At 42.5% G+C, this 25,140-nt stretch overlaps 1 protein-coding gene across 6 annotated transcripts in view; it reads right to left on the bottom strand.

Annotated features, from left to right (window-relative positions):
- Tnrc6b (trinucleotide repeat containing adaptor 6B) overlaps positions 1 to 18,612 on the bottom strand; it is a 210,505-nt gene extending 191,893 nt beyond the window's left edge. For 5 of the 6 annotated variants that reach the window (XM_052161482.1, XM_052161481.1, XM_052161486.1 and 2 more), the window contains exon 1: positions 18,514 to 18,612. The gene's annotated coding sequence lies outside the window, so the exon portion shown is untranslated. The remainder of the gene's footprint in view (positions 1 to 18,513) is intronic. The other variant, XM_052161488.1, reaches the window with a different exon arrangement.
- Positions 18,613 to 25,140: the final 6,528 nt, after the last annotated feature.

Genomic DNA, 25,140 nt, shown 5'->3' with positions numbered 1-25,140 from the left:
AGCACGAAAATTAAAAAAATTAAAAACAAAAAGAATTATGGTCAAGTTTTGTATCATCAACAAGATAGGGTTTTTAGCTTTGGTTATTTTGGGTGTTGGAAAAGGTCATCTCCATAGTTTAACCTATAAAATGAACACAAAAATCAATGTAGAGGATTACGATCCCTACCCAGACTGTATTGGGCTGGGAAGATGGCTCAGCAGGTAAAAACACTTGCTGCTAAGCCTGAGTACCCGCCTTCAGTCTACAGGATCCATGCAGCAGCAGGAGAGCATGGACACTCCCTCAAGTTGTCCTCTGAACTCCACAGTTACCTGTGGCACACGTGAGCGCCCCCCCCCCCACCCACACACATATACTAAATAAAAGCAATAAAAATTTTTCGAAAAAAATTTTTTTTCTTGGGGCTAGAACATTAGTCTAGCAATTCAGACACTTGTTGCTCACGCAGTGGACCTGGGTTTGGTCCCAAGCACTGACATGGTGGCCAACAATCACCTGTATCTCCAGTTCCAGGAAACCTTACACACTTTTCTGACCTTCACAGGCACTAGGCACACACTTGGTACACACACATACAGGCAGGCAAAACAGTTATACACTTAAAATAAATATTTTATTATTTTTTTTTTCAAGAAAGAGTTTCTCTGTATAGCCCTGGCTGTTCTAGAACTCGATCTGCCTGCCTCTGCCTCCTAAGTACTGGGATTAAATCATTCGTCATCATCTCCCATTAAATCATTACATCTTTTAAAAGTTTTTTTTCCTCAACTATCCCATGCAGTATCTGAACTGGGCTATATAAAACAAGTTCAAGACCAAAAGCTTTAGCAACCTATTGTGACCACAACCTGAAACAAGAAGTAAAAAGCACTGGAGACACAACTCAGTGGCACAGCACATTCCTAACAACTAATGGGGCCCTAGGTTCAGTAATGAGTAATTAATTTTATTTAATCATCATTTTATTTATCTGTCTATTTCTTTATCTTGGGTTTTTCAAGATGGTTTCTCTTTGCACCCTTTGCTGACTTGAGAGTGTAGACCAAGCTGGCCTCTAACTCAAAGATCCACCTGCCTCTGATTTTGGGGATGCAGCTAAAACAAAATTAAATGCTGGAATTAAAGGTGTGAGCCACTATGCCTAGCTTCCTCAGTACTCATTTTAAAGAAAAGCAACGTGCTAAAGGACTAGTCCAGAGACAGAACACATCCTTACCATGTAGAGGTCATGAATTTGGACCGCTGGGGGAAAATATCAGACTTGGTATGTAAGAACTGAATACACAATTAAAAAGACTGAGACAATATTTTGGATGGGCAGTGGTGGTGCACACTTTTAATCCCAGCACTTAGTAAGCAAATGCAGGCAGATCTTTAATTTTGAGGCCTGCTTGGTTTACAGAGTAAGTTCTAGAACTACACAGAGAAACTCTATCTTGACAAACCAAAGGGAGGTGGAATTCTCAACTCTATAACCCAAGCTGGCCTCCAACATACTGGATAGATGACTCCTACCTGATAAGAGTCCTGATTAAAATCCACAGGTTGTTTTCTTTTTTTAAAACATAGGATGAGCTCCTGGGTAAACCGTACCTCACACAATCTGATCCTAGAAGAACTTTAAACTGTAAAGTACGCTTTATCTGAATCCACTCCTGGAAGCCTGCACCTGTTTTCCCTTCACTAATTATGTTTTCCATCTCTGACCTAACTGAACCTTGATACTGAATATAACTGCAGTCTTAGTCTTGTGGGTTCTTCCAGAAGATACCAACGCTGGAGTAGACTTAGAAGACTCCACACATATACAGCATGTTTTCTAACCATAATGGAATTATAAATCAGTAGTAGAAAGATATGTAGAAACTTACAAATATTCTCAAAATCAAAGAACTCTTTGGGAAGAAAAAGATTAGGAATCTAATGAAAATGAAAACTCATTATATTTTTGGGGATGAAGCTAAAGCAAAATTAAAGGGTGATCTATAGCATGCCCAGTGCGGAACTCTCAATTAACTTCAGTGTCTACAAAGAAAAATGAGAGACAAACAGAATCCAATCCAATCACAAAAATTAAGATATTAAATAACAGAGTGGAAATTAAAAAAGTAAAACATAGAAACATAATAGGAAAAACTTATCCAAGTTCTTAGTCCACTAATCTGATGCCCTGTATAACAAAGTCACTCCGCTGAGTTAATACTTGTGGATAAGAAGTTAACACTGAAGCTGGCCTGGTTTCACTGGTATATTATCACCCAGCTACTTGGGAGGATCACAAGTTCAAGGCCTGTCTTAGGAGAAGATACTTTAGATAACTTAATAAGAACTTCTCAAAATAAAAATTAAAAAGAAGGGACTGGAGAGATGGCTCATTGATTAAGAGCACCTGGCTGCTTTTCTAAGGGCCAAGTTCAGGTCCCAGAGCTCACAGTGGGTGGCTGCTCACAACCACCTCATTTCCAACTCCAGGGAACCAGACACACTATTCTGGCCTTCCTGGGCACCCTCACATACGTGGTTTTCACTTACACAGGCACAAACACATTAAATAAAAAAATCTTAATTAAAAAATAGCTGGAAATATTACTTGGAGCTCTAGGTCCAATCCAACAAATAAAAACAAGTAATAACAAAAAAATACTTTATCATTGAATTAAATGATGGCAGACATGTCTAATGAGTATTTCTTTATGAAAGAGTTTGGTGTATAACTGTGTGGAGATGACAGCCATGAACAACAGAACACTGCTGGAATGGGATGAGAAAATAGAAGTGTACTGGAAATCTTGGATGGGAAAATAAATAGATGCATTCAGCAGAAAGATCAAATTCTTCCACATGTCTCCTCTTCAGTGCATCTGTTTTACTATGACAGGGAACTCCGGTCATGTACATTTTCTTATGAAACCTTTGGTTAAATAAAAAATTTAAACAAATGTAGTGGTACACTCCAGGGAGTACAGGCAGGAGAGTGCTGAGTTCAAGGCTTGTCTGGACTATAAGAACCTGTTTCATAAACCAAAACTTAAATAAACAAAACATTTAATAAATCAATGAAAGCAAAATATGTTTATTTGTGAAGAACAATAAAATTAATGCCTATCCAGTTAAAGGCAAAAAATACAGAAATGTAAATTACCAATATAAGAATAAAGGGTGCCACACCTCTACAAACTGTACTGATATATTAAAAGACAGGTAGGTCTGGAGATGGCTCTGCAGTTAAGAGTGCATACCGCAGTGCAGAGGACCTGAGTTCAGTTTCTAGCACTCAGGTTGGGTGGCTCACAACTGCTTGAAACTCTAGCTCCAAAGGATTTGAAGTTCATCTTCTGGCCTCTTTGAGTACCTGCCCTCAAATGTACAAAGCCATATACAATTATAAATAAAATAAATCTCAAAGGGGGAAAAAAGACTGGTAAGAGAAAATTATAAGCAGTGTTATACCAATAAAGTTGACAACCTAGGTAAAACAGGATCACCAAGGCTCACTGAAGATGGAAAACATGAACAGTAATATAACTGCTAGGTAATCTGAATTTGGTACCAAAATGTTCCCATAAAGAAACCACCATGTCAAGATGGCTTTAAGAGAAGCTCTCAAAAACAGTGAAAGGGTAAAAGAGAATTAGAGAAAGAGGCTAGAGGGAAGGAGGGGGTTTTCCCAGAGGGAGGGATAAATTAACTCTTTGGGGTATAGAGGCCTGTGCCTATATTCAGACTACAGTCAGACAGTGCTGGCAGGGTTATAAAGAGTTCAAGTCCAGGGGGCTAGAGAGATGGCTCAGTGGTTAAGAGCACTGACTGCTTTTTCAGAGGTCCTGAGTTCAATTCCCAGCAACCATATGGTGGCTCACAACCACCTGTAACAAGATCTGACTCCCTCTTCTGGTGAGTCTGAAGACAGCTACAATGTACTTACATATAATAAATAAATAAATCCTTTAAAAAAAAGAAATAACAGCAAGTATAAGAATCCAACAACAACAACAACAAACAAAAGAGTTCAAGTCCAGCCTTGGCTACACAGTGGCTTCAAGGCCAACCTGGGTTGCATGAGACTTTTTCAAAAACTGAAGGAATGAGTGAATGAAGGAATAAATATGTTATAACCTGGCAAAGGATTTATTAGTACAAAACTAAATATTCTTTTCCTACTGAGAAAAGGAAGGATGGTCAATCTCATCACTTTTGCTCAATATAATACCTGAAGTCTAAGCCAGTTGAATAAAGAATGGAATCAGACTTGAAAAATAAAAAATAAAAGCATCATTCTTTGTGTGTGTGTGTGTGTGTGTGTGTGTTTCCAGATGGGTTTTTCTGTGTATTTCTGGCTATAAGGAACTCACTCTGTAGACCAGATTGACCTTAAACTAAGAGATCCACTTGCCTCTGCCTCTCAAGTGATGGGATTACAGGCATTTGCCCCACCACCTAGTCTATGATTTTAAAAAGTTTTATTATATTTATTATGTTAGGTACTTGTGAGGAGGGCAACCTGTGAGACTCTATTTTCTCCTTCAACTATGTGGGACAGAGATTGCCTGAGATCATCAGGCTTGACAGAAAGTAACTTTACCTACCATCTTGCTGACCCAATACTTATATTTAAAAATATAAATATCTGTAGGGGCTGTAGAGATGGATTTGTGATTAAAACCATGGATTGCTCTTCTAGATAACCTGTGTTTGATTCCCAGAATCCACATGGCACAGCCCACAACATCTGTAACTGTAGTCCCAGGAAGATTGGATTCCTTCTTCTGGTCTCCATAGGCATATTTGTATGTGGCACACAGACAAACATGCAGGCACTCACAAATACAGACAAAATGTATCTTTTAAATATATATATGTATATGTATATATGTATATATGTAAATATACATATGTATATGTATATATGCATATGCTATATACATATATATATTAAAAGATATATATAGTATATATATTTAAAAGATACATTTTGTCTGTATTTGATTGTACCATATATATAGTGTGTGTATATATATATATACTATATAGTAAAAAATATAGCAAATGTACATATATATATATATATATATAGTAAAATGTCACTAGAACCAATAAATGAAATTAACAAAGTTTGCCTAGTTTAATATACTTTCATTATATTAATTTAAAAAAACAAAAGAACAAACAACTCAGACTGGAGAAATAACTCAGCAGTTAAGTACTCAGACTGGAGAAATATCTCAGCAGTTAAGTACCCATAATGCTCTTACAGAGAACCAAGTTTGGTTCTGAGTATTCACTGGAGAAACTCACAGCTGCCTATAACTTCAGGGACCTAACACTTTCTTCTGATCTTTACCAGGCATTCCATTCATGTACACACACACACACACACACACACACTTAAAAAATAAAGTATTTTTAAAAGTCTCCAGAACTGGGAGTGGTTTCCATATCTTTAATCCCAGAACCTGAAAGGTCAAGACAGGCATATCTCTGTGAGTTTGAGACCAACGTGGAAAGTTCCAGGACAGCCAGGGATACAAAGAGAAACCTGTCTCAAAAAACAGAAGAAGGAAGGGGGAGGAAGAGAAGGAGGAAGAAGAAGAAAGAAGGAAGGAAGAAGGAAGAAGAAGGAAAGGAGAAGGAGGAAGGAAGAGGAGGGAAGGAAGAGGAAGAAGAAAGGAGGAGGAAGAAGAGGAAGAGAAGGAGGAAGAGGAGGAGGAAAAGGCCACCACTGACTCTGGATATACCTCAGTATAGAGTCACTGGCCACTCCTCTGTACCATATGAAAAATTAGAATTCAAATATTCAATTTTGAGCAAAACTAGTTTGCAACATTCTAAGTCTTCTTTCACTCTTTTTTGGAGTGAACTGTCTTCTCATCTTGACATTGAACAGGCTCTTCATATTGGTCTAATGTAGTGACCTCAATATATAGTAGTTATCACTTTCAGATTCTTTTATAAAATTATATTTTTGCATATTTAATAATAATAAATAGTAATACTTAATTAATGATAATAATAACAAACTTCACCTATTATTTTGCCTAAAAAAGCACCTCTGGATGCACAATGTGGAGGGCCTTTGGTTAAGAAATATTTCAGGAAGATATTGTTTACAGAAACTTTGTGTATGTATACATATGTTTGCACTAGCTCATATGTGCCAGAGATTAATACTAGGTGTCTTCCTCCATTGCTCTCCACTGTCCTTTCTGAGACATGGTCTCTCATTGAACTTGGGGCTTGCTGTATCTCCTAGACTGGTTGGCTAGTGAGCCCAGGACCTGCCTGACTCTGACCTTATTCCTGGAGTTACAGACATACACTGCACATCTCAACTCAGGTCCTCAGGCTTGCAGAGCAAGCACTTTACCCACTAAGCCCAGGAAATCCTGACAATAAGAGAAAAAATAAACTGGTGGGCAGATGCAGAGAGACTATTTTACATAAATCAAGCCTTCAAAAGAGAGAGAGAGAGCCAAAAGGAAAAAAAAATCATATGGAAAATGGTGTAAAGATTGTACCGGAGAAGCCAGGGGTGGAAAACTAGGAATGGGAGTTGGTAGATTTGGAAAAGTAAAGGCACCTGGCTCAGACAAGACATTGATTTCCTAGAATGAGAAGCACATGGTTTCAATGAGGGAAAAGAAAACAGTGGGTAGGAAATGTTTTCTGAGCAAAGAGAAATGGGACAACCAGCAGACAGCTACTTAAATAATCTAGACATAGCCAGAGGATAACTTCAAATCAGGCTGGTGGTTTGGAAACACAAACCAGAAGTCCACAAAGCTGCTAGAGTGCGGGAGTGCATAATCTGAGCCACCTATGAGGCTGAGGCAGGAAGACCTCAAGTTCAAAGCCAATCCGGGCAACATAGTGAAACGCAGTCTCAAACAAAACAAATAAACAAAACCCATAGCAGAACAAACACAAAATCAGCCCAAAGCCACAGCAAAAATAACTAAAGGACAGGAAATCATTTCAAGATCAGTATTAACAGATTTCAGGATCCAGGTAGTGAGAAGTGACCAGTGAGGGTACCCAAGAAAGTCAACAATTTGCAAGAAAGTACGGCAGATGATGTGCTCCAGCCTCTGGGGTCACCTTTCTGAGAAGCAACCTGAATGAGTCCTCAGCCTCAAGGATGAGAAGAAGGTTAAAGGCATACACAAACGTGCCATACGCACTCCTCAGTGCAGTAAACAAGCTGAGTGCATCGGCTTCCAAAGCAAACAGGGCACCAGCGCAGGCCCTGGCACAAAGTGCTGAGGCAGGGTCACAAGCCATGCTGGGAGCACAGGGTCCTGTTTATACATTTCAAGCCAGCCCTCACTGGTTTAAAATGTGATGTCTTTAACATTTTCATTCTAGTTTTGTTTCTGTTAGTCTTACAAAGAGCCTTTCACTGTGATTGGAGGTGGTGGAGAGGGAGGTAAAGGGGGAAGAGAGGGAGGGAGTGGGGAAAGAGTATTTTCTCTCTGTGTGTGTGTGTGTGTGTGTGTGGTGTGTATTTTTACAAGTAACATTTTCCCCTTGGCCAGCCAATCAGACAGCCATGTATTAGGAGCATGGAGAACATGTAGCCCTCCTCTCTGTAGAGACTTGTGTCTCCCAACTCCCCACACTGTTTAAGTGCAACAGTGAATATGCTGGGTTTTTTTAAAAAGGGACTGAGCCAAAATGCAAATATATCATCGTAAGTGTTAAGCATATTGTTGTAAAAATACAAAATTTTTGGAGTAAAACACAAAAGTGTAGACAATGAACAAGTATTTTAAAATCAGTAGTTCACAGAGACTTATATATTAGAACAGAGGCATACCCCTGGGTAAAACATCCCACAAAAAGCCTATCCTGGAGCCTGATGCACCCTCAACAGGGCTTATGCAGGAGAGAGACAACTCCTGCTTCCTCCTCTGAGTTATAGGACTGTTCTACCATGCCTGGCTCTTACTGGTGATGGTGATCTGAATTCCAGCCCTTAGAACAGCAAGCACTTTATCTATTGAGCCATCTTCTTAGCTTTGAGTTCCCAGATTGCATATTATATTTTTTTAAAAATAAGACATTCCAGAACCATGTTACAGAATACACCACACTCACTGTATCTATCTAGTATCTTTCAGTCCTTTTTAATCTGGGACAATAAAGTGAGTACACAATTTACCTAATAACAATCAAATAACATCGTATGAGTGTAATCGGTACCACCAGTGTTTAATCACCTACCGTTCTGAAAGTAATTTTTTTTTAAAGATTTGTCTATTTATTTATTTATTATATATAAGTACAGTGTAGCTGTCTTCAGGCACTCCAGAAGGCATCAGATCTTGTTACAGATGGTTGTGAGCCACCATGTGGTTGCTGGGATTTGAACTCAGGACCTTCGGAAGAGCAGTCGGAGCTCTTAACCACTGAGCCATCTCTCCAGCCCTGAAAGTAATTTTTATCTCAACAAACACTAAGATTGTATCTGTGTGCACCACATCCCACACCATGTTTGTTCCTTTAAAAAAAATAGTGATTATAGAATGAAAGAACAAAATATGGTATGGCCAGGGAATCAGTGGTACAGGAAAGGAAGGCAGTCTATAGTACTATAGTTTGAATCCTGTTGAGAACAACGATCTCTAACATAAAATGCTTTTTGTCTTGGTTTGGTTTGTTCTCCAAGGCAGGGTTTCTCTGTGTAGCCCTAGTTGACCTGGAACTTGCTTTGTAGACTGGCCAGGAACACAGAGGTCCCCTGCCTCTGCCTCCTGAGTGCTGGGATCAAGGATGTGCGCCTCAATGCCCAGCTCACATCATGAACAGGTGTGGAAGTCAATCAGGTCATGGGGAAATGTTCCCTGGAAGGTGCACTGTGGTCCCGGCCCCTCTTTTTCCTCTACTTTCTGCTTCTCACTTGGTGAAATCTTCCTCTACCATATACACCCTCCATAATATGCAGTCTTGCCTCAGACCAAAAGCATCAAGCCAAAAGATCATGGACTAAAACCACCCAAACTATGAGACTGTGAAATAAAACACATTTTAGTTTTCTTCAATGTTATACATCTAACTCAGGACTTCACACCTGCTAGGTAGGTGTCGTCCAGTTCAACTCTTTCTTTTCTTTCTTTTTTTTTTTTAAGTTGATTTATCTCAAGACTGTTATAGTAATCTAAAGCAGACTAACACAGAAGAGGATAGAAAGAAAAGAGCTGTTGAAATTAAAAAGGAGTAATTGACAGAAAGCAGACTGACTTTCCACTGTGATCTCCCTTTCCCACCTCTGCCTGAGAATCAACACCAAATTCACACTGGCTTGGGAGACTTAGGAAATATGCAAAGCCTTCCAAGCTATAGGAATCATCTTTCCCAAGACACGTGCCCAGAGGCCCTTCTGGGTAGTCCCTCCTGTTCCACCTTTCTCCCTTTCACTGCTCAGTGTCTGGCCCTTGATAGATGACATCAGCACTCACTCAGGTGACCTAGAGGTCACTTCTGCTGCACAGCTCTCACAGATAAGCTGGTATGAGTCATCACTTTCTAATTCCACCTGACAGCTTTTGCACAGTTTACAGGTACTCTACTCAAACAAGTGCATTAACCAGAAGAGACAAGCTCCACTCTGGCTTGAGAAGATTGTCTCCCTGAAGAGGACTTCAGAATGTCTTTAAGTGTTCTAATATTTTGGGGGAGGGGGCTAGAGAGATGGATCGACAGTTGAGAGCACTTGCTGCTCTTGTGAAGGACCTGAGTTCAGGTCCCAGCATCCATATCAGGTGGCTCACAATTGCCTTTACTCAAGCTCCAAGGGATCTGACACATCTTCTGGACTCCATGGGTACCAACCCTCACATGTACATACATACACAGACATAAAAGTTGATTCAGGGTAGCACTTAGTGGTAGATGATTGCTTTCCATATACAACATGCTGGGTTTGATCCCAGCATTAAAAAAGTTATGAAAGGACTGAAGAGATGGTTTAGCAGTTAAAAAGCACTTATTGTTTTTGCAAAGGACTAGGTTCAATTCCCAGACCCCACATAGTGGCTCATCATCCATAACTTCAGTTCCAGGAGGTCTGATGCCTTTGCTGGCCCCATGAGCATCAGGAAGATATGTAGTGCACAAATATACATGTAGGCAAAACATTCATACACATAAATAAATCTTTAAAATTTTATTTTAAAAGTAATAATAATGAAAGAACCTGTGACCTGGGCATGGTGGCCCATGTCCACGATCCCAGCATTTAGGAGGCCAAAGCAGAAAGATTACTAGCTTGAAGCCAGCTTGTGCTATGTAGTCAAACCCTGCTCACAAACAAAGAGGAGTTAGAGATGTCTCAACAGTTGAAGGTCCTTGCCACCAAACCTCATGACCTAAGTTTCATCTCTGGGACCCACATGGAAGAAGAGAAACAAACTCCTGCAAGTTGTTCTCTCACTCCACATGCATTAAACATGAAAAGAGGTAAATAAAAGTAATTAAAATGTTGAATTAATGAAAGAGAAAAAGAAAGAAGGGAGGAAGGAAGGAGAGAAGGAAGGAGAGAGGAAAGGAGGATGGATCGATCTATGTAATGTGGGAAGTCCCTCCAGTTGCCTAGAAGCAGCAGAAACCATCTGAGCTGCCTAGAAGGGGGTTAGAGCAGTCAGATAGAACACTCTCCAATCTGTGCCTGGGCCTGGAGGTTGCAGTGCTCCAGGGTTCCAGCTTTTGTGAGCTGTCACGCATGCTGGGGTGAGCCTTGGTAATGCAGCTGTACTTTCGTCATTTTTGCCCCCATAGACCCAATAAAATTCACTGGTTCACCAAGTTGGATTTGGGTGGTATCTGTACATTGGTCTGTGGTGGGATCTTTATCTGGGGTTGAGTAGATATGTGTGTAACATCTACCCAGGAAAAGTCCTGTCACAAGCATGCACTCCTCAGTATATTTTACTAAGTAAATATTTTCTATTGAGGTAAAACACATACAGAATAGACCTGTAGTTTTAAAAGATTAATCTCACTATAACTGCATATAGTTCTCCCAGGCACAAAATTCTTTAGCTGGTACAAAAATAAATGAAGGCATTATAAAGCTAAGTAATTCGGTTATTGGTTTTGGTTTTGAAGTAGAAGCTCCACGTTTCCTAGGCCAATCTTCAACTTACTACAGAGCTGAGGATGACCTTGACCTTTAATCTTTCTGCCTCCACCTGAGCAACCTGCAAACACCCTGCCTCTTCCTTAAGAGTGCTGGGATTAGATATGTGAAGGATCATGCCAGGATGCATGGGATTACAAATATAAACCACCACATATGGGTTTTTTTTATTTTGTATGTATGTCTGTGTGGGTTTGTACACATGTATGCATTGCCCACAGAGGCCAGAAGGTCTTGTTTGAGCCTACGAAACTGGCATTAAGACAGCTGTGGGCCACTATGTAGGTGCTGGAAATTAAACCCAGGCTCTTTAGGAGGGAGACCACTGTACCATCTCTCCACTCCCCACACTTAGTTTAAGGGAGTGCTAAGGATCACATCCAGGGCTTTGTGTATGCTAGACAAGCACCCTACCAACTAAACTCAGTAAGCCACAGAACTAAGTAATGTGTTGGGGGCATTTACTAGAATTCTGAATGCCTGAAATATGGCAGGCATAGTACAGTGTGTACTTGCAAATGCAAGGATAAATAAATAGTCTTGGTCTTCAGGAGCTTAAACTCTGGGCTGGCAAGAAAGATCTGTGGGTAAAGGGGTTGGCTGTATAAGCGTGAATAAACGAGTTCAATCCCTGAAACCAACATAAAGGTAGAAGAAAAGAACCACCACTACATTTACAAGGTCTTCCTCGGACCTCCATACACATGTTAAAGGCACATCCATAAACTAGTGATAAGCATTTTTTTTATTTATTTAAAGCTTACAATTCAGCAGGACAGACAGACCTAGAAACATAATATGATATATGTTAAGGTATAAACAAGTGAAGTATCAAGGAACAGTGAGAAATGAAATATTCCTAGGAAGAATGAATCACTTCAGCCCTCTGTGAAAAGGGCTTTAAAAACTTTTTTCACTGTAGTTTTTGAATTCTCAGCCATTTCTGTGCCTGAACACAGCTGGCACTAAAGCAAGTATCAGCAACACAAACAAACGGAGGACTTCTGGCTTCTGGCTCAGACTTTGCGTCTTGGCTGTGCTCTTCATAGGCATGTGCATGGTGCCAATGCTCAGGGAGCTAGTCTGGAGCTCCGCTTCTGAAGCCGCTTTCACAGTTGGTTTACAAACCACAAGGAAACCAAGTCTCAGGAAAGTCAAACATCTTTTGGGGGAATGGTAGCTGAGACAAGGCCTCCTTATAAAGGCTCAGAGCAACTTGCAATCCTCCTGCCTCTACCACAGAGCACAAGGATTATAGAGGTGGATCACCATGCCGGGACGCAAGTAACAAGCACTACTGCATTTTTATTTTTTATTTATTAGTACATTTGTTTGTTCATTTTGAGACAGGGTCCCACTATGCAGTTCTAGCTAGAATGGAATTTGCTCTGTAGACCAAAGCTGGCCTAGAACTCACAGAGATCCTCCTGCCTCTACCTCATAAGTGCTGGGATTAAAGACATGGGCCACCACATCCACTTGAAACTTTATTTCTGATCCAACCTGAAAACTGTAACATCTAAACAGTTGTTTTTGCATTTTTTTATTTTGTGTGAGGGGACTGTGTATACATGTGGTATATATGTGTAGTGTGTGTGTGTGTGTGTGTAGATCTAAGACCAGTATCAGGCACCTTTCCTTTTTTTGTTTTTTTTGGGTTTTTTTTTTTTTTTTTTTTTTTTTTTTTTTTTTTTGAGACGGGGTTTCTCTGTATATCCCTGGCTGTCCTAGAACTCACTCTGTAGACCAGGCTGGCCTCAAACTCAGAAATCCGCCTGCCTCTGCCTCCCAGAGTGCTGGGATTACAGGCGTGCGCCACCACCACCCGGCTACTTTTCCTCTTTTGCCTGCCACAGTTATTTTCTTCTGACAGGGTCTCCACTGAGGCTCAGTGATTCAGCTAAGCTGGCTGTTGGCCACTGGGTTTCAGCCATGCTTTTTCTCAACTTCCCTCCAAGGCTGGAGTGACAGGCAGGCAGAGCCAAGCACAACTGTTTACATGAGTTCTAGGGATCCAAACTCAGGTCCTCATGCTTGTAAAGGCATCTGATTAAATGAGTCATCTCCCAAGCCCTGCACAGTTGGTTGTTTGTGTTTTGAGACAGGGTTCTCTTTGTAGCCCTGGCTGTTCTGGAACTCACTCTGTAGACCAGGCTGGCCTCGAACTCAGAGATTCAACTAACTGTCTGTCCCCCAAGTTCTGGGATTAAAGTTATGCAACACTAATGCCTGGCTATCACAGTTATTTTTAATTTTAACTTTTCTTGAGATAAAAGTCTCAATGTATAATCCAAATATCCTAGAACTCACTATGTAGATCAGATTGTCCTCAAATTCATAGATCTGTTTGCCTGTCTCCTGAGTGCTGGGATTAAAGGCATCCATCACCATGCCCAATATGAACAGTTTTGTTTTGTTTTAAGAAGTAAGTCTATGAGATGGATAGAGGGTTCAGCAGTTAAGCACACTGACTGCTCTTCCGAGGTCATGAGTTCAAATCCCAGCAATCACATGATGGCTTACAACCATCCATAACGAGATCTGATGCCCTCTTCTGGGGTGTCTAAAGACAGCTACAGCAAGTGAGCAGGGCCAGAAAGATAAGAAAAAGTGACTCAAGATAGCTACAGTGTAGTTACATATAATAAATAAATAAATCCTTAAAAAAAAAGTAAATCTACTCCAAATATACCAAGTTACATACACTAAATATCCTTAACTTTTTGAACATCAGTAACACCTCAATAAAGGGGGAAAGACACAAATATACACTCCAAAAAAAAAGGAAGAATATAAAAATATGCCAGAGAGCTATGGATTTAGCTTAATGGCAAAATGTCAGTGCTCAGCATTTACAGAGCTCCAGATTCAATCAATCCTTAGCACTGCCCCAAAAGCCATATATCTTTCACAATTCATGATCTGCTATCTTTAAAGGGCAAAGTATTAACTACTATCTAACTAGAAATATTTAAAAATTACATGTGAACTAGGCACAGTAGTGCACACCTTTAATCACAGCACTCAGGAGGCAGAGTTGGAGGATCTTTAGATTTGAGGCCAGCCTGCTCTACAAAGTGAATTCAAACACAGCCAGGGAGGGCTACACTGAGAAACCCTGTCTTGAAAAAACAACAAAACACACAGAAATTAATATATAGATCTATAGATTTCCTAGCACAGGCCAGGTCAGGAGCACAAACGAGGAAGGTAAAGCTCTGTTCTCGAAGCATCCAAGGAGGAAGATGTCAACACACGGTCCAGGACAGCAGTCAAGCTGTTACTTGGCAGGCACACACAGATGAGAAGAGGGAGGCTATGAACTACTGTCACCGGCTCTAATTCATCAGACAATCATTATTGTGCCTTATCACCTGTGATTACAATGCAAATTAACTGTAAGCAGATACAATATGAAATGATATGAAAATCAATGACATTAAAAAATATTAAAAGAAAAGAAATGACATTAAATCTGATAGTGTCATGTTACCTGTACTCCTAGCTAGTCAGCAGGCTAAGAGTGAGCCCAGATGTTCCAGGCCAGCCTACACAACAAAGAATGCATCTTTAAAAAAAAAAAAAAGACAATAATAATGCTAAAAAAATCTCCAGAGAAGTGGCTGGAGAGATGGCTACGAGATTAAGAGCACGTTGTAGCCTTCCCAGCTCTCAGATTCCAGCATCCATGTGGATGGTTCACAACCACCTCTGTCTAGCTTCTGGGACTCTAATGCTCTCACTCTTCTGGTCTCTGTCACACGCACAGTTATAGAGATGATAAGAATTAAAGATTAGAGCTCTCAAGTTCCCTTGTGTTTCTCTCAAAGAGATTTAGCATGTCTGGGTTATAAAAAATGTTTCTAGGTGAGAGAAACTGAGTTATGCAAAGGACAGCAGCTGGAATTACCTGGGCCTGGTCCTTCCACTACGCTGAAGACATATTTAAGATCTGTTCTGTCCAATATAAAGTAGCCACACACAACACATGGCTATAGAATGCCTGAAATCTGATTAGTGTGGCTTGAGATGTTTCAAGTGAAAAATACATTCCAGATTTCAAAAACTTAACATGAAAAAAGGACTTTTAAAATATCCTAGAGTACTAGTTTTGTTTTTTACATGTTTAAATACTAAGGTTTTGAATGTACTGAAGTGAGTAAAATGTTACAAAACCAATTTCACTCTTTCTTTTTACTTTTTAATGTGGCTACTAGAAAATTTTAAATTACATATGTGGTCCACGTTTGTGGTTTTCATTCTATTTCTGTTGGACAGTACTAGTGCAAAGATCTGTAAATAACAGGCAAAAGCACTTAAACCCTTTAAGCAATCAAACACCACTGAGGATTTCCAACCTAAGTGTCTGTGGTAGATTTGGGAAGGAGCAGAAAACATAAAGCAATCTTTCAGGAAGATGAGTGTGGGGGCAATGTGTAGGGGTGAAACACTAGAGGCAGTTGTCAATGTCACAGTCAGCAAATGTCAAAGGGCAAGGAGGCTGCTCAGCTGGAACCTGTACAGGGTCTCTAGAATCAACACGCAGCAGAGAGGAAAGCAAGAGCAGCTGAGACAGAGAAGAAGAACAGGTGCAGTGCTAACCCAGTCTGAACAACCAGGGTGCAATGCTCACTCGGTCGCAAGCTCAACACGGTGATTTCAGATCTATCTTTATATGGAAAGCTCTCTTAAGAGTGGCATCAAATCTCAGACACTTTCGGGAAGAGGTAGGTGGCCAAGGCTACAAGAAGTTAGAAAAAAAATAATAAGAGTAAAAGTCAAATTCATAACAGTCAACGCATACTTTCCAGGAGTCTACTGAATACCTGACACTTGAACAGGTTCTGGCATTAATGGCAAACGAAACAGACATGGCCCTGAATCACAAGCTGATAACTACAAAATGAACAGGAGCTTTAAGAAACCTGAGTGGTAATAAGGAATTAGTGGACAGAGACGGGAAGAAAAAGTCTTCAGAAGCTGGACACTGTGGCTTACACCTATAATCAATCCCAGCATTCAAGAGGCTAAGGCAGGCCAAGAGTTCAAGTCCAGCCTGGGCAACATAATGAACTCCAGGGTATCCTGGTCCAGAGTGAGATCTTAGAACAAAACAAAACAAAAAAGCCATCCAAAAAGGAGAGGGCAATAGACTGACTCTTCTGAGGTGGCAAAGGTCTATAATTCCTCCACTGAGGAAGTCGAGACATAAGGATCATGAGTATGAGGCCAGGCAGACCATATAACAAGACCTAAGGAAAAAGAAATTTAAAATTCAAACAAAAACAGAGCTTTGCAATACTATGTACAATGAATGTCAATTAAGAAACAAAGTTTGGATATATTTTATTAAAGGTGCTTAGTTCTAAAACAAGAATAGTAGCAATTTAACATTAAATTCTTAAGCCAGGCTCAGGCAACGAAAACTTAGCAGTGAGGTCAGTGGATTTTCCTTTCCTACTTTTCTCTGCTTCTCAGTGTTCTTTATGCTTTTCTCCCTCTGGATAATTCAGGAGGCCAAACAAACAAACAAACAAAAGATAAAAAAAACTAAACAGACCCTAGATTAAGCCTAGCTGTACCGCTCTTGGGAGCCCTGTCCTCATCCCTACCACAATGAGAGTTTCTGACCTCCAGGCTTCAAGCAAGGATTTAAGAACTAACAGAAAGGAAGACATGTGTAGTATAAGCACACAATGAACAGTAGCTAGTACTGACATGGAACAAAAGTACTGTTTTGATTCTAAAACATAAAAAAAAAAAAACCTGTCTCAAAAGACAAAAAATAAAACCCAAAAAACCATTTAAGAGTTTCTATTTGTGGGGAAGATTTTAAGGATATGATGGTTAACAGAGCCATGTAGCATGGACGGGTTTTTTGTTTTGTTTTTTTATTTCTTTAAGTACTATTAGAAACACTATTCAGAAAATCAAGTTTAAGACAAACCTTTAAAAACAGTGAAGAACTAAGCTGAGCCTCTTTAACCCAGCATTCTGGAAAGAGGCAGGTGGTGGATCTCTGTAAGTTTCAGGCTTCTACAAAGCAGTTCCAGGCCAGCCGGGGCTACACGATGAGACCTTGTCTCAAAAACAAAACAAAACAAAACAAAACAAAACACACAAAGGCATGCATCATAACCCTCATCGCTGCATCCCAAGAGGGACAAACCAGTCTGCTCTGTATTCTGAATACTGGTTTTCCAGTATGTACCTACCTGTAGAAACTACTACACTGTTTTCCCTCCCACTTACTACATTGATACTCATACTATACAAGTACAAGACAACTGTCTACATGTTCTGTTCTTTAAGTAGCGTTTACAAACCACCACGAACATATAGTTTTAAAGAACGGAAATCTCCCACAAACGAAGAGAAGCATTTCACAAAAGGCTAGAATGTGTGATTTTTTGTACAGCTTACTGCTATGTTTAACTGTGAAGGAGGTACAAATGATGTTTTATTCACGGAGTCTTGATTGGTACTCTTTATTCAGAATCTAAGCAGCCAAAAGACACAGGAGAAAGCATGAAGCTCAAAGTCTCAGACCGGTGGCCCTGCGTCCCAGACTAAGGATGGATGAGACGCTGCTGTTCTTGGGTGTCGTGATAGCCACTGTAGTGAATTTCGCTGGACCAGATATTTATTTAGCCATCATGGACTAACAAATCCGTTAGTTTGAAATTAAAGGGAACCAAACCAGCAGAAGGTAGCAAACCCTCCCCAGGGCTGTTTCCAAGTCCGTCATCCCTCCGCCCCTTCGGTTTCCTCGTCCAAAGTGAGCATCGCCTCTCCACAGCCCCCCACCCTCCGCACGCAGCTCTCGCGGGATGCCCGTGGGACCCCGCCATCGGGTCCAACACACACATGCCTGCACGCCCGCCGCGCGGGGACACCGGATGCTCGCGCCCCACCGCCAGGCATCTGCAGTCCCGAGGGCCCTAGGCGACACGAAGCGCTCCGACCGCCGCCGACCCACCCGGAAGCCCTTTCCTCGGCTCACACCTGCAGGCGCGTGACACCGGTCTGTCCCGGCCCCAATACTTGGGACACCCCGGCCCTCACGACCGGCGTGACCGCGCGTCCCCTACACGCCCCTCCCCCGCCTCCCGTCTGCACAACGCGATCCTACAGCGCGCCCCGGGCAGGCGCCTCGGCCCGCCGCGGCCCACTCGGCTCGCGCGCGCTTCCCCCGCCCCTCCCGCCCGGCTCGCTCCCGTCGCGCGCGCTCGCGAGGACACGAACACTCTGCACCTCAGCGGGCCGTGCCGCGCGCCCCCGAGGGCGTCCTCAGTCGCCCACCCTGGGCCGCCCCGCTACGCCTGGCGGCTCGCGAGAAAGGAGAAGGCCCGCGCGGCCCACGGTCCTCACTCACCGCTGAGCTGCGCCGGCTCCAAGTGCGCGTCGTTCCGCTGTGGAGCCCAGCGATGACCGCGGTCTCCGCTTCTCCGCAAGCTGTGGAGGCAGCGTCGCGGGGAGGCTGAGAGGCGAGGGGGGGTCACTGTGGCTCGCTTCACCTTCCCGAAGCTCGGGGACCCCAGAAACTAAAAACAAAATAAACAAACTTTCCCCTCCGCCTCCCTCCCCCAAAACCACAACACAAACACTCTGGCGCCCGCCTACAGCCCCGCTCCATTGGCCGCAGGCAGGATGCCTCTAGCTTTCACTGGTTAGCTTTCGTGCCCATCAAGCCGCTGGTCCTCCTCCCTTAAGTCCTCGCCGCTGCCGTCTCCCCTCATTGGCTAAGTGCTTCCCGTTTGCCGAGCTTAGATTGGCTGAGCGGCCTGCGCCAATCATGAGGGGACACACCCCCTCAGCATCCCAGAGGCCGCTTCCTCGGTCGCGGACCCAGAGAGACGAAGGGGAAACTAGAGCATGATGGCGGCCGAGCTCGCCTATCGCGGGCACCATCTCTTCCCTCTTTTTTAGTTCGTTAATGCCTCTCTCAGGTGCTGTTTCTCCCAAACTCCTTTCACCATTCGAGTCTGCACTAATAACGGAACCTATACGTGCAGGCTCCTTGATTTATCCCCTCCGAATTGCTGAGTGTGGGTTGGTTGTGCGTCATTGGACTGTCAGGGTGTCGCTCCCAAGTCACATCCTTAAGCTTATTGGTGGATCACCCTGAAAGCGGCCAACAACAAGGGCCTATGCCATTGGTTTGATTCCACTGTTCTCCCCCATCCCTGCATCTTATTGGGCACTTCGATGTTGTCCGTCAGATCCGGATTCACCACCCTACGGTTTGGCTGAGGAGCAGGGCGTCTTTGGTCATTGGAAGTTGACAGTGATAACTACTATCATTTATTGTATTATATTCCAAATACGGTGCTCAATTCTTTACAGAAACTATCTGATTAAACACTAATTTTACAGAAAGCAAAGCTAAAAGTGACTTAACCAAGGTCACCCATTTAGAAAGAAGTTTTGGGGCATACAGTGGTTTCTAGGCCTGTCTGACTCGTTTGCATCATGCCTTAGTGTCTCTGAATAGTATCTTAAAACTGTTTCCTTCAGAACCCAAATTCCTTATTCAGTTTCTGGCAATTAGAAGGATTGTCATTAACATTCATGGAGACTAACTTTGGAGAGATTACCATGATATCCTTCTCCTAGGAACCATTCTTCCACATTCAAAGTTAAACAAAATTTTCCTGCCAAGAAGCACATATAAATCTATATTCTGTTTCTTTGTCTTTGTAAATGGCTTTTTTTTTTTTTTTACCATCCTTATGTGCCCAAGCAACACTCATACCCACCCCTGACCATCTTTAGCTTGTCCCTTTGGAAGAATATCCGAGAGTTCGAAATTAGAAGAAATTAAATCTAGAGTGAGATAAAGAATAAATCCCTTTAGAAATAATTGACTGCATGCAAATGGAACAGTCCTCTGCCTCCTGGAAAGCTTCCAGAACCGCTGGTGTCGAGCAAGCCATGTGTGTTGTGTACTCCTGGCTTCTGGCCACTGGATTCTTTCTCTGTGACAGCTTTAATGAAAGTGAATCCACATTTCAGCCAGGGGAGGGCAGGGTTCTTAAGACCCACTGCCAGAGTGCCAGACCAGCCTCCAACCTCTGGGACTGAAATGATCTCCAGGAACCTACTGCTGGACTCTACCGGACATCTGGGTATATTAGCGTTTTACCATCCCAAATCCCTGTCCTTTGTAGGTGAGAGGGTTCATAGCCCTTGTTTCCCTTCCCTACCGAAGCTGTTGCGTAATCTCATCGGCACTGGTTTAACAATAAAACAGCCACTGTAGCACAGCAATAGGCTCAACACCTACACCCTTTCAGCAGCGGAAGACAAGGTATTTCACAAGCATCAATTAAGAGTAAATGCCAGGTATTCCTAGGATAATTCAAGGACAAGAAGGAAATCATAAGTCAAATTCTAATTAAGGACCAAAAGAGGTGAAACCTGTTGACTCCAAGCACCAAGTTCATACTAGCATTCATTCTTCGGGCTGAAGATACGGCTCAGCAGTTAAGAGCACTGACTGCTCTTCCAAAGGTCCTGAGTTCAATTCCCAGCAACCACATGGGGGCTCACAAACATCTGTAATAGGAACTGATGTCCTCTTCAGGTGTGTCTGAAGACAGCTACAGTGTACTCACATAAATAAATCTTTAAAAAAAAAAGCACTAAAAATATTTCAATGTTTATTTGCATGTATGTACATCTGTATCTATGTAGTGTGTGTGTGTGTGTGTGTGTGTGTGTGTGTGTGTTTGTTGCCCATGGAGACCAGAAGATGACTCTGGGTATCCTGGAGTTATGAGCTGCCTTCAACACTGGTGTTGAGAATTAAACTTAGATTCTCTGGAAACATAGCAAATGTTTTTGAACCACAGAGCCATTGTCTCCATCCCTTGTACCTCAGTCTTTGTTTTGTTTTGTTTTGTTTTTTCAAGAGAGGGCTTTCTAGCCCTGACTGTCCTGGAAGTCACTCTGTAGACCAGGCTGGCCTCGAACTCAGAAATCCACCTGCCTCTGCCTCCCAAGTGCTGGGATTAAAGGCATGCACCACCACTGCCCGGCTTCATACCTCAGTCTTAATCCTCAAGATAATGGTTGGTTTTATGTGACTTATTGGGCAAATCCCTGTTGCAAGTTCTTTGAAATAGTTTTCTTTTTCATCTTTGTGTCCCTTGATATCAGTCTGTCTATAAAAGATCCCCCAATAAATAATTTTTCAGTAATTACACAGTGAGTTTATTAAGAACTTTCCTAAGGTCTAAGGGTTTCTCCACAGAATAAACAAACAAACAAACAAACAAACAAAACCCAGTCTTCTTTGTTGTCAGGGACCTCACTGTTGTGGAGTGGACAGCAGGTAAAACAATCATAGTGTAGTGCTGTGAGACTGCGTCCTGGGAGAACATCAGAGGGACCGGGGACCCAGTCTGGGGAGGATAGAGCACTTGACTTTCAAGTAGAAGTGACATCTACAAGAACTGCAGGACAAGTGGGGTTAGCTGGAAAGAGATTGGTTGTTACCAACCAGGTGGTGACCTGGTAAGGAAAGGAAGAGAATAAAAAGAACCATGGGGCATCCAGGAGTGGCCCCCAAGCCCGTTCTTCCTGTAAATCCATGTCTTTGCCGTTTCCACTTACGATTGCTTTACTGACAACAATATTAATGTTGAAATCCCCCAGTATAAGAATACAGACCTGTAATCCCAGCATCTGGAAGGCTGAGGCAGGGAGAGGGTAGAGTTCAGAGCCAGCCTAGGCTACATAGTAAGACTCATGTAAAAAAAAAAATCTTAAAAGCAGCACTGAATAAATGGAACATGTGCTCAATACAGCTATACAGAATGTTTTAAAGTAGGAAATAAACACTTCCCACAATGCTATCCTATAGCCACCCACTCACAGACGAGTGTGCCTTCCCGTGGTCTTTCGGGGATAGAGACCCACATAGGTTTCATCCTCCAGCAAACAGTGGGATGTGATGGAGTCTTGTCTGGGTGCTGAGATCCCTCATTCCTGCAAACTACAACTTTGGCCAGAATTTCTCCTCACTTTCTATATAGATAGGAAGGAAGCCAATAAATCAATAAAATATTTATGGTGGAAGGCAAAGGTTTCAAATTCCCGCTGGAGTCAATGTCAGGATTTATAGGGCTTGCTCAGCCTGGTGTGAAGGTTAAGGCATTGGTGGAGGTGTTTCCTGAGCTCACTGTCATTGCCAGGGGGGCTTCCTGGCAAGCTTCGGTGGCTGTGGAGTCAACTGGAATCCAAAAAGGCAGGCCAGCCTAACATATTCTCTTCATTTCCTCTCAGGATGCCACTTGGAGAAAATGCTTTTTTTGTTTGCTCAAACCCACCCAGATTTGAAGGCGAAAAGAACCCTCAACCCCTGCGCATTTGTATACTGGCCACATGTGCTGAGTTCTTGGAGCCCTGTACTATTCTGGGAGCTTTGGATGGCATTCTGTACATTGGCTTGCTGCTGGAGGAGAAGGCAGATTGAATGAGTGATAGTTGCCCTGGATGGCTACCAAAAGCCTTCCTAGCCATCCCAAGCAACAGACTTCCTTTATCTCCCTTGAGAGACTGTGCTGTGGTCTCTGCCCTTAGCCTGGAGAAGAGCCAAACCAATAGGAATGTTTGCGAACGATTCTGCAGTGGTCCATAGGCCTAGGGCAATTATAGCCAGCTGGATCTATTCCAGTTCTGACGTCTGCGGCACAAGTGAACACCCTCCATACTTTGGCCTTTCAATGCCCTGAGACTTTTTGGCAAGATTCACAAAGCATTCTTTAATTCTCAAAGCTCATAACAGTGAGGTGATCCCTGTACAGGACCCTAATCCAAGAGTCAAGGTGACAGCTGACAGCTGACAGCTGGTGCTGTCGACGGGAGCTTGGGTGTGTTAGTAACCAATAACCAGGAGCAATGGGGGAAGGGAAGGTGCTAGAGGGTGTAGATGACAGAGGACATGCTCATAGGCTTTTATTACATGTGTGGTAGCATTTATTATGCAACAAAGCCCTTGAGATAGACGCTGTGTCACTTCCAAATCACCTGTAGGTTTTTATGACTGTGTTTCCTGAAAAGCGACTCTCTGAACAGTGGACATTTGATCCTTTTGGTGTGTTAGTCGATTCTAGACACAAAATAGCAGGTCACAGAGAACCTTAAACTGTGGTTATTCACACACACACACACACACACACACACACACACACACGTTGGTGACACATGCAGTATATTAGACACTGTAGGCTTTGCTTGAATTACAGCAGTTATAATTTCCCACAATGATAGTTTTCACTTTCCAGATAGAAAAATGGAGGCACCGGAGGGTTAACCAACTTGTTCCAGGTTACCACAGGGAGTAGCTGAAGCTAGGCAGTCTTATTCAAATAAGTGAACTCTTGTTCATAAAACTATGGTAGCCCGCAGGGCAATGGTGGCACCTGCCTTTAATCCTAGCACTTGGGAGGCAGAGGCAGGCGGGTTTCTGAGTTCGAGGCCAGCCTGGTCTACAGAGTGAGTTCTAGGACAGCCAGGGCTACACAGAGAAACCCTGTCTCTCTAAAACAAACAAATTAAAAATTAAAAAAAAAAAAAAAAAAAAAAAAAACTATGGTAGCCCGAGAACTCTCGAGAGATAAGTCCCTACTGGAACAATTGACTACCCATTCACCCCCAAAACCCCATTGCAGCCCTAACTCTCAGCCACCCTGTTGTTTCCCTACAAACTCAGGTTTAAAAAAACAACAACAAAAAGGCATGCATCTTCCTGGCTAAGTTACGCCCTCTGGTGGTCTTTTCTTGCATTCCAACTGGGACCGGGTTTTCTTCAAAGAACCTTCCTTCCCTCTGGGCCCTCATCCCAACCTCTCAGATAATAGCCTGTGGCCCTCTCCACCTCGGTCACTGTCCCCTCCATCTCTAGCCCTGGCTTTCCTTAACTCGACTGAAGCCGGTTTCTCTAAGCTCATCTATAACCTGTTTTGTGGCCGAGATCCAAGAGACATTCCCAGACCCGTTTCCATGACTTCCCCACTATGTTTTACTCTGAGATTTAGATTTCTTTGCTTCCCAAAATAGCCAGCTTCCCTCCTGCCTCCGCAACTGTTCATAAACTTCCCCTGCCATCTCTTTTTGTAGGCCCTTTCAAAGGATCTGTATGTCCTTCAGGCTTTTCCTTATCCTGCCTTCACCTCTAAGATCACCGGCCTCTTTGTGCAGGAATAAATATATTAAATCTGATCTGTTTCTCTTGACTCTAAGACACTGATACAACTGTCATATCAGAGGACATGATCTTTATTTTTTCATTTTTAAATACAGGGTCTCATGTATCCCAAGCTGCCCTTGATTCCCCATGTAGCTAAGGATGACCTTGAACTTCTGATCTTCCTGTCTACTACCTGAGTACTGAGATTATGGGCATGAACCATCATGCCCAGTTTATGAAGTGCTAGGGGGTCAAACCCAAGGCTTCATGCCTGGCAGGCAAGCACTCCACCAACCTTCAGCTCTAGCCCCAAAGGTAACATTTTAAAGTAAATATTTTTGCCAGGCAGGGCTGCCTACATAATTTATAAGGCTGGTATGAAACAAAAACTCAAGGATTCTTGTTTAAAAATTATTAAGATTTTCAAGATGGGGTACTGGCAGAATATTAAATATGGACACATCACTTTCTGGATGTGTGGCTGTGTGGAACATGAAGCTGGCTGTCATGCCAAACATACATTAGTTTCTTTGTCCTTTTGAGGAAAGATAGCAGAGGGAGTAATTGCCAAGGGACATATTGTTTTAAATCAAAGTAGCTGGAAAACAACCGTCTTCACCCAAAACAAAACAGATTTACCATGTCTACCTGTCCAGGTTGTGTGAAACTCACAAGAAAACATCCTGCGAAGTGTGGTTCCCTCCCCAGAAGCCCTCAGCCTGGCCATGGTATCCCTTCCTCTGTTGTGGTGTGTGTGTGTATGTGTGTGTGTGTATGTGTGTGTGTGTGTATGTGTGTGTGTGTGTG

The sequence above is a fragment of the Apodemus sylvaticus genome, chromosome 17, assembly GCF_947179515.1.
Source record: "Apodemus sylvaticus chromosome 17, mApoSyl1.1, whole genome shotgun sequence".
In the NCBI taxonomy this organism is placed as follows: domain Eukaryota; kingdom Metazoa; phylum Chordata; class Mammalia; order Rodentia; family Muridae; genus Apodemus; species Apodemus sylvaticus.
Note: the sequence above shows the minus strand (reverse complement) of the source record. Positions and strands in the feature narration are given on the sequence as shown.